Raw genomic sequence first — 11,732 nt, forward strand, 5'->3', positions numbered from 1 at the left:
CATCATACATTTATCATTGTAGTTTTTACACACCTGAGCTTCAAACAATTTTGGAATGTACACGTTTATTATTCATTCTCGCTCATACTCATCATCATTACTGTTGACCCTTTACACTCCATACACTTGTTTTGCAGATAGAGAATGATTAAAACTGGACTCCAGAGGATGATTCAAAAGGGGAATGATGTGTTTCACATGTGATCTAAGGGGTTTCACATGGGAATTTACACGTGTTGCATTGTTTTTATTTTAACCGTGCGGTGGTGCCAGATACTCTTTCATCGGTAATGACAAACGGAGAGATAATTAATTTATATTTATTAGTATTGACCAAGTTCAGAGGCTGTCATATGTGTGAATCAACTTACTTAGTTGTGTATTTTCAACAGTTTCAATATGAAAAATAACTTTTATATTGATTCAATGGATTAAATGCATTTTAATTGCATTTTGGGTGTCACGTGTCATGGTGGACAAACACTCACGAACAGGAGGATTGCAGAACAGAAGACTTTAATGACTAGACCGGGAATCACCATAAACACAAACGTAACAAACTGACATCCAATATAGACGTACTACATAGACGACAACCGAACAAAGACTGAGGGAGAACACAGGGAATATATACATGACAGGCAAAGGGGCAAACAAGGCTAATAAACGAGAGACAGCTGGGACTAATAAACTCAAATCAGGGTAACCAAGGAAACAAAGTAGTGGCGGGAAAACTGAACAAAAGAACATGTGACTAAAGACAAACCAACTAATACTTGAACAGAACAGGGAAACAGATCAAAAACAAACCCAAAACATGAAACACAACAGAAAACAGACATAGAACCCTGACATTGGGGGGTAAAAACATTGGGGGGATTTATTGCATTTTGGGGAAAAAAAGTCAGTTTTTATAATAAGTCTTTGAAAATCAAAATCTGGATTTGAATTTATGTTATTATAACCTAAAGATGCTATGTGAAAGTTTGAAACAGAAAATAGTGGTATTCATCTTGCCACTTTCTTGGTAAAGAAAACACATTTTTACTCAAATTAATCAAAATGGATTTATATCGTTTTGGAACCAAACTCTTCATTTGTTCAGTTAAAAATATGTGTATGTTTTGTTTGTAATTGTTTTTTTTTTTTGTTCTATTTTTTAACCTTTTACTTTAAAGGTCTAGTAGTTAATCTAGTACTAGTTATGAAGTATTGATAACTGAAATTTCACTGAATTTTAAAATTTCTCATATCGTGAAATAAGATTTTGATTATATTGCCCACCAATAATCGTGTAAAATAATTGTGATTTCAATATTGACCAAAATAATCTATTATGATTTTTGGCATAATCGAGCAGCCCTAGTTTGTTTGTTGTGCCTGCTCCAAAGTGACTTTCTGGCTCTAACAGTCTGAGTAAATGCATTTTAATGGTTTTATGCCGCTTCAGATTTAGTTTCTTTGCCACTTTTTCTGTGGAAAGATGCCTTTAGAAAACTACAGATCGGTATCCCTTCTTCCATTCACTGCTAAGAGACTTGAACAAGTTGTTCAACCAAGTCAGCTAGATAATAAGTGATAAGCTCTGCTTCCAGTTCTGCAATGAACACACTTTTTAACAGATCAAATAACTCCTTGGAGAACAAACTTCTTATCATTGCACCTGCAAAACAATGTAAAATGTACAACTGCATCAATTACAGTTCTAAATCAGTGCTCCTTTGAAACAACAGCACTTGTAATGTTCTGTGAAAATTACCAACAGTTGAGTCCCAGCAGAGCAATGTCACGAACAAATGTTTATTCTGCAAAAAGACACACAAAAACATTACAGCTCACCTTCTTAGAGTATTGTTCAAACCATTATGTTAATGTCTTGGAAGAGCTACACTGTAATGAATTTCTGCAAAATTACAGCATTATTTTATTTTTAAAAAAAATTGTATAGTTAAAAATAATTTTGTCACATATGGTATTGATTGTTTTAGGAGACACTTTGACAACAAGTGGGCACTATTGAAGCCAGGCGGGGTTGTATGTGAGGAGGGCATTCAGCCCAGCTTCTTGTCTGGCCTTCCCACTCTGTTCGCAGCATATTTCATATTCAATCTTGAGTACCAGGAAGAGAGTTCATTCAAAGGTAATGGTTGGATTCTAACAACTTCAGTACCTACATTTTATACGTTATATAATATGCTACATTTTTTTTTTATATCTGTTGAGGCCTTTAACACAATGTTTCTCAACTCGAGAAAAAATAGATTTTTTTAGGGCGAATGATTTAGACGTCTTCCTGAGTTAAATCAGGTGTTTTAATTAGTAGACATCTAAAACTGTCTGGGAGGTTGGTCCTCAGGACTGGAGTTGAGATACACTGCTCTAACATATAGTCCAATTTCAAAAACATGATTACATGAATCAAAAGCTAAAACCAATCTGAATTACATATTGTCATTTCATTGACTTTTTTTAAGGTAATAATCGGAGACAGGAACAAAGAAGTCGAAAGGAAAAGTGCCATCTAAAATGACAGGGCAAATAGCACAGAAAAAAAAACAGGTTGTAGTGAACCCATATGTTGCCACTCTTCTTTGCAAAGTAATGGATTACACACGAACCAAGATCTCTTTTTCCTTTTATTATTCTTTATCTGTCTCTGTCAGTATTATTATTATTATTATTATTATTATTTTGTAATATACTGAATTTAGTATATTGTCCTCTTTGAGCTTTTCAATATTTCTAGCCTCTCTTTGCATCCTGTGATGGAACAGCATTTGGAGCTGAATTGTCAAGACAAATAACCTGCTATTTCTCTGCTCACTTATGCAAGTTTATTATAAACAGCCACTGCTAAAAAACTAGTGAAGTTTACTTAAATAGGGTTTTTATAATAAATTAAAATTATATAAAAAAATAATGCAATAAAAGACATATACGTCATATGTGATGCATGCAAGCACAGCATATGACCTTCTGTAACGCCTACGTCTAGAAAACACACACTCCCACCTATGTAATAAACACAGAGATGTTAGTCCTGTCCGAACCGGTACATGAAATCACAGACATCAAATGATAAGAATCGTAACTCAAACATCATTTAGAAAACTAGTCCTGTCCGAACAGGGCTTTAGTCTTAATAAATCAGTCCCTCCAGGCTAAAATGACTGAATTTGTGGAGACTTTTCTCAAAATTTGCGGCGATATTTGCAGCACTTCTTGTTGTTTTGAAGTGAAAATATACCACAGACGACATTCTTCTAACATTGTATTACTTTTCTGACCTCAAGAACCATTGCAGGACTCCAGTGGCCGTATTCACAAAAATTTTTATCTTACCACTAAGAGTTCTCCTAAATAGCAGTAAAAGTCATTAGTTAAGAGTTATTTTCTTAAAACGTTCACAAAGCTGCCGAGACAAACTTTTACTAATGAATAGACAGAAGTCTTAAGCTAAGAGAAAGGGCGGGGTTGACCTTGTTGCTATGGATGATACACACAGTGATTGGCTGGTGGGGGAGGAGTCTCTAATCATAGTCTTCTAATCATAGAAATATTGTAGGACAAGGTATCATGTTGCCATATTCAAATAAAGTTTTTAAAATAAAAATGTTGCCAAATTCAAATAAAGGTTAGGTTAGGCCCCCATTTCTCTTCCACCTTAACTTTGAGTACAGGAGGAGATGAAACAACTTACAGAGATGACATTCAGAGACTGACAGAATGGTGCATGGCAAATAACTTGGCTCTGAATGCTTCTAAAACCAAAGAGCTCATCATTGACTTCCGAAATCACAACACAAACCTTACACCATTGCACATCAGTGGGGTCTTCGTGGAGAGGGTTCCGACCTTCAGATTCTTGAGTATGAACATCGCTGAGGATCTCTCCTGGAGCACAAACACTTTAGCAGCAGTCAAAAAAGCACAGCAGCAACTCTATTTCTTGAGGACTCTGAGGAAGAACCATCTACAAGAGCAGCTGCTAGTGTCCTTCTATCGCTGTGCCTTTGAAAGTGTGGTAACTTACTGCATCTCTACATGGTATGCCAGCAGCTCAACGGCAGACAAGAAAGCTCTCCAGGGGGTGATAAAATCGGCACAAAAAATAATGGGCTGTTCTCTGCCTTCCTTAAAAGAACTTTACACCGCACGCTGCCTTGGAAGGGCAGCACACATTTTAAAGGATCCTTTCCATCCTGGACATCATTGCTTTGTTTTGCTTCCCTTAGGTCCATTAAATTGTGGACCAATAGACTCAAGAACAGCTTTTACACCAGCACTATATGGGAGCTAAACACTGCCAGCACACACACACACACACACATACAGTCAAACCAAAATTTATTCAAACACCTTGAACATTTCATTCATTAATAGTTTATTCACTATTTAAAAAAAAAAAAAAAAAAAAAAAAAAAGGTAATAAAATATGACAAGATCTCAGAGTTAAACTATGTCAGAAAAAATTAATCTTAATTATGTCAGATAACACTTAAACATGGTCAGATCAAAGTGTGAATAATTTTTGGTTCCAAATTTTTTATCAGTTTTACTGGTAGTCCACTGTATGAAGAATTTTTGGGTATAATATGTCACAGTTTATTTTGCTATCCTCACTTACATAAATGAACTATAGTGTCCTGCACACACTAGTAAAAATATATCAAATATAAAAAATGTCTGAATAAATTTTGGTTTGACTATATATATATATATTGTGATAGAAATATTTTATGTCAACATGAAATGTACAGAAAATGCAGACTAAGGATGCTCAGTTCAAAGACCATGTAGACTTACCCAAAAGTGCTTAACACAGTAGAACTAACAGTTATATGATTTGCTTAGATCATTACAAACCAATCACCAGAACAAATCACAGTGAAGAAGGCATTGATTTTTACTCAACTGTAAGACATAAAATGTGCATGTATCTTTCTATTCATTGAGACTCACTCAGTTGTTGTGACGAGTGACCTCCCAACTGTAAATGAAACTTCATTTCTACAAAGAGCAACTTGGAAGTCGTGTCAGGTATATGCTGCGCAGATAAGAAAAAGAAATACTAAAGATCCTACACTCAAAAGACAACAAAAGTAACAGCTATAGTGTGATTGAGGTAGTGAATAATAGAAGTACTAAAGATCCTACACTCAAAAGACAACAAAAGTAACAGCTAAAGTGTGATTGAGGTAGTGATGGTAGGCTCTTGATGGGACGCCGTCACCATACTTCAGGGAAATATTGTATTGTATTGTATTGTAAGTATTCAGGAATTCAGGGAATTACCTTGTGATAATGTAGTATTATATTAACAACTAGGAGTGTTTAAATTGTCTGTGGTGAAGTCAGATTCGTATTGAGAATTTCCACAACTATATATATATGTATATATATATATTTTTTTTTACACATACACACATACCACCATCAAGGCTGCATGTATTTGAAAAATTCAGAAAAACTCATACAGGTTTGGAACAACTTGAGGGTGAGTAAATGACGACATAATTTTCATTTTGGGGTGAACTATCCCTTTAAACCAGATGTTAATTTGTCCTGCTCTAAGTAGATTGTGTTGGTCAGTATGGAAATGATCTGTCTGTGTCTGTGTTCTTTAATGTGGGCACTGTCAGTAAATCACCTGCAGAACTAAACTAAACACTGAGCTGTTTACTTACTTTTCAATCTTCCCATCATTTTGTTCCTAATTTCATACTGTAGTGCGGAACGGGCACGTAAACAAGAAGTGGGATTTATCGCACAAACCAATCATATCCGATCATATCCATATGATATCCATATGAACATGCATCAGAAAAATGTTGGAATGTTGGACAATAAATATATAACAGAATATAACAGCTTGACAGTAAACTGTTTTTGCAGTGTTGTCTTATATTAATGTCCATTAAAGCAAGACTGTGTAAACAAAAAAAACACAGCCACTGTGTCCAAAAGTGGGAATTATGGGATAACAGATACAGCAATGCATCATGTTCTATAAGATCATGTTTGTAGCTTAATGCAGGGGATTAAAACATATATATTTCAGACCTAGTGGAGTAATTTAATATTACTATTACTCCACTAGGTCTGAAATATATATTGTATGTTTTAATCCCCTGGATCACGCTACAAACATGATGATCTTTACATATTTACTAATAGTAAATTAATAAAGTTAAGATGCATAAAATGGAAATACTCAAAGTAGGCTAACTACATTACCTCAGATGTGTAATGGTTGGATTCCACCTAATAACATGCAACATATATAGGCTAAGACAATACAACACTGTAGGTGTCATAAAATTTACTGAATTTGAGAAATTTTCTATTGCATTTCTGATTTGGCTATGAGATTCGTCGATTTTGGGTGCGTAAGATGTGATGGATTCTATTGTCCAGTTGGCACCAGTGCAGGCTCAGCAAAAGTGCGCATCGAGGGTGCATATCAACCGCAAACTCATGAGCAGGCTTCTGAAATCTAAATTTGACAAATGGGACACCCTACAGTTTCGTAACGGACATGCACACATGGCAGCCATTGTAAGTCCACAAGACCAAAAGTGCATAGAAGTGTACCATTTGGGATTCAGCCAAAGCCAAATTTTCTAACCAGAATGCATTGCTTTTGTCAGGCGGCAGCCAATCTTTGCAGTGCCGCATGAAGTCAAATAAGCCTATTGCCTCCTCTCACATGACTTCCCCCCCCCCCCCAAACCCACCGCACACTTTAGGGGCTCTGTTGAATCTCTACAGGGGAAAGGAGGCACGAGAGATGTGGACTCCCGCTGTAACTTTACCTGTGGTTGTCACTGTTCCTTTAGAAATACGAGTGACTTGTACACTTTTTCATGTCACATTTTGTGATATTTGCGTAGTTTTAGTTTTATAATATGGATTATTTCCTAATCCTATTTTTTTGAGGAGGCACTTGCCTCCTTGGAGGAAACGCCCCTGATAAATATATATATTAGGCCTGTCAACGTTAACGCATGCGATTAATTCAAAATCCTTAATGCTTTAAATGTAATTTAACACAAATACATTATGGAAGCATGTGAAATTGCGTCATTAACGTAATTTTACGTCACGCAGTTAGATGATCTTAAAAGTCCATGCTGATTTGGGGGGGGGTATCTATCTAAAATAGATACAGTGCTGATCAGAATTATTTGCCCCCTTGGTAAATATGATCAAAAAGCTGTAAAAAATAAATCTAAATTGTCCTTTATATTATATGTTTTTTTTTTGTTTTTCTCAAAAAATTAGCGAAAATCTAACGTTTCATTGAAGTAAAAGAATTTAAAGTGGGAGGGGGAAATCACATTAATAAATATTAAACAAAACCAAGCTTCTGCAATGGCCGTCCCAGTCCCCTGACCTGAACACTATAGAAAACTGAAGACGAGAAGCACCAACATCGATCTGGGAATCTGACGGATCTGGAGAGATTCTGTATGAAGGAATGGTCTCTGATCTCTTGTCATCAGGTGTTCTCCAAACTCATCAGGCATTATAGATGAAGACTCAGAGCTGTTATCTTGGCAAAAGGAAGTTGCAAAAAGTATTTAATAAAAGGGGGCAAATAATTGTGCCCAACGTGTTTTGGAGAAAAACATTTATTTCATAATGTGATTTTCCCCCCACTTTTCATTTCTTTTACTTCAATGAAAGGTTAGATTGTTGCTAATTTTGAAATAAAATATCAAAAGGATCAACAATGCAGATTTATTTTTATCTTTGATCACATTTACCAAGAGGGCAAATAATTCTGACCAGCACTGTAGATAGGCCTATTCTTCATGACTATATTTATACTGAAGATTTTATATAAATGTGCGATTAAACGCACACTTACATAAAATATTCAGTATAAAAGGTGCGCGATTAATCGTGATTAAAACTTTTAATCTATTGACAGCCCTAATATATATACATATGTGTGTGTGTATATATGAAGACTTCAGATGCAAAAGCCTCTTAAGTGCCGTCTGAAATTTTCTTCTAAAATGAGCATTTTATCAAGCTCGTATGTTTATGTTCAGTTAATTCACTTAAATGGCAATGAAAATTACCTATTAATTGCCATTAATGTGAAATTACTGAACCTAAACATACGAGCTGGATAAAAATGCTCATTTTAGAAGAAAATTTCAGACGGCACTTAGAGGCTTTTGCATCTGAAGTCTTCAAATGTTAATCTGTTAAACTATATTTAAGATTATCTTGACACACTAGCCCCGTTGTACACTATTATAGTGTAGTAAAGGCACACCTCAAGAAAAAATTTGCTTTTCACTACTCCCATAGTGTATGATTACAGAAAAAATACATATGTTTTTATTTAACATTTATGGAGTAACAGATTTTGTGTGAAAATAAATCATAAAAGTGGTTTGTTTTGTTTATAAATCTTATAAACATATGAGGTGTCGAAGGGGGCTTTTACCCCACAGACACACGGGACATAACCAGCACGGGGCAAAAGACAAAAATACTTTAGCTAAAATAAGTTAATACTTGTTCAAAACAATTACTTTAGCAAAGTTTGTACTATTTTCTGTTTATTTTGATAAATAAAAGAATACATTTTTGTTCAATAAATATTTTAAAATGTTAATTTAAAATGTTTTAAAAATACAGAAACAAAATTATTTTAAAAAGTAAAGATTCTGAAAGCACTGAATGAAATCCTTTAATAATTTAATATATATTTACAGTATTAACAAATAAATTATATTTTATTATGATATGATTAATATCATATTTTTAGATGTTATTGCTTCATTATGAATATAGGTATTATCTCTAAGGTGGATACTCAATTCGATATATGGTATTTACCATCTGAATCTAGTCATGTCAACAAATGGAAGAGTCAGCAGCTATTTATTATCATGTTAATGTATTGTGCCTTTTGCCCCGACAGCAGGCGCGCCTTTTAGTTTTACCCCAAATACCATACTTTTCATTTTTTTCCGTTATTGAAAAACTGTTGCTTTAATTACCTTAAACAAAACTGAAAATCATTAACAAGACCTCTGTCTAAAACATATATTTCAATAATTTTAGTAATTTAAGTGATTCTTATTTGCTACATAAATCTACAACATTGTAAAAAGCATTTCAAATTTCCATGTGTGTCTTGAAAAGCGGATGAGCCAAGTTTTTGTGCCATCTAGTGGTTTAGAGGAAAATAAAATCAAATGCACCTTTAGCCCTGTTGTACCCTAATTGTGGAATTGTCAGTGAATTTCAGACAATGGTTGATTGTTTATTGTTTATTTGTGTTCCGTTTGGGAAATGTGTAATATCTGTAACAATTTAACAGAAGGACTGTTATATTCTTTGTCTAATTTGCACAATTTGTCTACTGTTTCAGACCACACATATCCTTTTACTTTCATACAAACTCAATTACTCACAGATTTTTTGAAAGTCTAAGAAGAAATCATCTTTCTACAATCAAATTTGCAACAATAATCCCATTTTCCATCAGTAGTGTAGCACCACAGGTATTTTTCACCATGGTAGCCACAGGGGTAATCAGACTTGCAGGTTTTGCCATTTACAGCTGAGAAGCAGTCATCATAAGTACAGCACTTGTTTTTCTTGCCATCATCTGTATAGCACCATGGCTGGCTTTCACCATATTTGGCACAGGCATGGTCGCTGCGGCAGTACTTCCCATTTTTGGCTTTACTTCTCCACAGCGGAGGGCTACAGTAGCCCCAGTCATCTTTAATGTAACCACGACCAGTCTTACACCAGTAGTAGTCGTAGCCATATGTGGCACAGGGGTGATCGTCCAAACATCTCTCTCCTTTAACCGTGATGAGTGAGTACCGGGGTGAGCACTCTATCCGTTTCTGACCTGAGTAACACCTGTAGCCCTTGAGTTTGTGCTGGTACAGGCAGGGCGACGAGCAGCAGGGTTTGCCTGAGGTGCATTCACAACTGTCACTAGAGTCAGTTACGCTTAAGCACGGCGATCCATCAGCTGCAGTCTTCTGCTTCTCTGGGACCAACAGGCATTCAACAGCATCCGACCCCTCGGATACCTCCCTTTTTCTTAGGTCAACATCACCATAACTTACAGACTTTCTGGCATTAATTATAAGACAATCACCTTTGGAAAAAATCTTCAGCTCTTCTGCTATAGAGAAATAGATGCTCAAACTGTCAAAGACTAATTTTGCTATCAGCTCGCTCACTCTGACTTTCTTTGCAGGTACACTGTAACTGCTGATGGCCCTTTTCAGTGTGTCATATGTGTTACGCACGGCTGAGGCCATCGCAACTTTCACTGGCAGAGGCATTCATTTCTTAAACCTCTCCTCAACTTCATCTAAATCATTGTCACCAAAATATTAATCATCAAAAATGTTAAATGATCGAAAAGTTTTTAACAACTCACTATAGAGTTCAGTGAGGCGATTACTCAGGGTTGAGACACTCATCAGGCTTATGCCAGGCTCTTCTGGCTGATTTTTTCCTATAAAGCCAAAGGATAAAGACTTTCTGTCATCTAAGGAGTGTTTATAACAGACAGCCGTCCAGATGTGAGAGGGCACCGTCACCCTCTCAGAGTCCTCAGGTTTTTCCCTGTCAGGTATGCGTTCACGTACATCAGGTACTGTACCTGTGACAATGTAGGCTTTAGCTAAACCATTATCACTGACAAGCTTGTAATTTAAAAAAGACTTCAAAGTTATCTCCCACTTATTCCAATGGATACGGTTGAAGCACGCATCCATCGGTGCTGCATTGGTCAGCGTAAATGTTGCCTCACGGCTTTCTTCACCGCGTGAGAAAAAGCTGGGTTTCAGGTGTCCACGATCATATCCGGTGTCTCTGTAGTCGCTGCTGATGGCTTGATATCTTTTATAAGTGTTCTGATTATTCCGATTCTCACGGACCATATAATCAATTTGGGATTCAGGTTGGGAAATCTACAGAATAAAATTTGTTTGATGGTTAGTTTGTGGAAAAAAAAAAAAGGTTTTGTTCTTTGTTACATTGTCAGTGGTCAATTTTAATGTTTATATTACAGTATAAGCGTTCCATAAAGTTCCATCTAATGTATTTTATATATTATTTAGAATGACAACACAGAATGGAATGCAGAGCTTAATCTGCTAATGAAAGTGTTTTGTTACCTGTGGCTCTAAATGCCAGATGTCTGTCCTTCCACCAAAGGTAAAACCTTTAAGGTCAAATGTGTAGGCGCTGTAGAGGGGAATCCTGTGATGAACTGAGTACAGCGTAGCATAGAAATGGTCTCCCTGTTCGTTCTTCTGACAGATTTTCTTGGCATTCTGGTCCATTCCTTCCGGTTCTGTGCCTTTGTAAAAAAACTCACTACACTCATTAAAGCTCGTGACCACTTTTGCCTGAGCACTGAATGCTTGCAGCACAATACAGGTGAGCAGACCCAGAACAAACATGGTTTGAAGCTGGTCTTGTGTTAACAGAGCAGAGACACCGGAAGCAAAGTTGCTTTACATAGAGTCAAAGTCAGTGATGCTGTTGTGGGTGTGAATGGAATTTACAAATGAGAAGAAATGAGGAATATATGGGGACCATCGCTTCATCCTGCCTACAGGACTAATTTTAGAACGGTCACAAATACAGAAACTTTGATTTGACAATTAGAGGACTTTTCATTTCTGCATGGCTGGATAAATGCAGTGCTTGTGATTTCCACTTCAGTTTTC

At 36.0% G+C, this 11,732-nt stretch overlaps 1 pseudogene; it reads right to left on the minus strand.

The window, feature by feature from the left end:
* Nucleotides 1–9,281: 9,281 nt before the first annotated feature.
* On the minus strand, nt 9,282–11,514 carry LOC127508784 (uncharacterized; annotated as a pseudogene).
* Nucleotides 11,515–11,732: the final 218 nt, after the last annotated feature.

This window comes from Ctenopharyngodon idella, chromosome 3 (genome assembly GCF_019924925.1).
Source record: "Ctenopharyngodon idella isolate HZGC_01 chromosome 3, HZGC01, whole genome shotgun sequence".
NCBI lineage: Eukaryota > Metazoa > Chordata > Actinopteri > Cypriniformes > Xenocyprididae > Ctenopharyngodon > Ctenopharyngodon idella.